The 1,416-nt window shown below is 36.9% G+C and overlaps 1 non-coding gene across 1 annotated transcript; it reads right to left on the reverse strand.

Annotated features, from left to right (window-relative positions):
- Positions 1-1,021: 1,021 nt before the first annotated feature.
- LOC112445312 (U6 spliceosomal RNA) lies at positions 1,022-1,127 on the reverse strand. The gene has a single exon (XR_003033669.1). It is a non-coding gene; the product is annotated as a U6 spliceosomal RNA (small nuclear RNA).
- Between the last annotated feature and the right edge of the window lie 289 nt (positions 1,128-1,416).

Raw genomic sequence — 1,416 nt, forward strand, 5'->3', positions numbered from 1 at the left:
TGATGTCAAGTTCTTTCAGACAGGACAGTCCCTGAAGGGTAGCTGCCCCACTTGGAAAGAGCTGCCAATGCCTGCCTTGATGAACCCGAGGACTGCTAATTTCTTTATCTCACCAGTTCCCTAACATGCTTGCTTTTGTCCACTGTGCAGATGATCCTAACAAACAGCTCTGAACCTTGCAGGAGATACATAGAGGCAGGCAAATCACATTTGGCAAACATTATGCTGTTACCAGGATAGCCATTCTTAGATAAATTTTTATTGGAGCAAAGTTGATTTATAATATTGTACTAGTTTCATGTGTACAGCAAAGTGAATCAGTTATACATACACACACATACATATATACATATAATCAGATATATATATATATATATATATATATATATGTTTAGTCTTTAAAAAAAAATTTCCCATATAGGTCATTATAGAGTATTGAGTAGTTTCCTGTTCTATACAGTAAGTCCTTATTAATTATCTGTTGCAGTGTATATATGTCAATCCCAATCTCCCAATTCATTCCTCCCCCTTACACCCATCCCTGGTAACCATAAGTTTGTCTTCTATATCTGTAACTCTATTTCTGTTTTGTAAATAAGCTCATTTGTACCATTTTTAAAGATTCCACATATAAGGAATATCACATGGTGTCTTTGTCTGATTTATTTCACTCAGTATGACTATCTCTAACTTCATCCACGTTGCTGAAAATGCCATTATTTTGTTCTTTTTTATGGCTGAGTAATATTCTATTATATATATGTACACATCTTCTTTATCCACTCCTCTGTCAATGGCCAGTTAGGTTGCTTTCATGTCCTGGCTATTGTAAATAGTGCATCAGGGAACACTGGGGTGCATGTATCTTTTGAATTCTGATTTTCTCCAGATATATACCCAAGAGTGGTATTGCTGAATCATATGGTAACTATTTTTAGTTTTGTAAGGAACCATCATACTCTTCTCCATAGTGGTTGCATCATTTACATTCACTGGTACCATTTTCTAAGATGGTACATGTGAAAATATGGAATGCTTCCATATTTGCACATCATCCTTGCTCAGGGGCCATGCTAATATTCTCTGTATTGTTTCAGTTTTAATATATGTGCTGCCAAAGTGAGCACTGGATAGCCATTTTAATATACATATTATCCAAGAAGAAACTGAGACTTCTCTTAGCTAGGTCCCCAGAGTTAGTGTAGGGATCAAAGTCTGACTGCAGGGCCCATGATCTTTTATTTTTTGGCTCCAGAAAAACTGCCTCAGTTTCTTTCTTCTTTTTTTTTCTTTTGATCTCACCATGCAGCATGGGGTATTTTAGTTCCCCCACCAGGAATCAAACCCTCCCCTCTTCAGATGGAAGTGTGGAGTCTTACCACTGGACCACCAGGGAAGTCCAACAATACAAAAGTA

Source organism: Bos taurus, chromosome X (assembly GCF_002263795.3).
Source record: "Bos taurus isolate L1 Dominette 01449 registration number 42190680 breed Hereford chromosome X, ARS-UCD2.0, whole genome shotgun sequence".
In the NCBI taxonomy this organism is placed as follows: Eukaryota; Metazoa; Chordata; class Mammalia; order Artiodactyla; family Bovidae; genus Bos; species Bos taurus.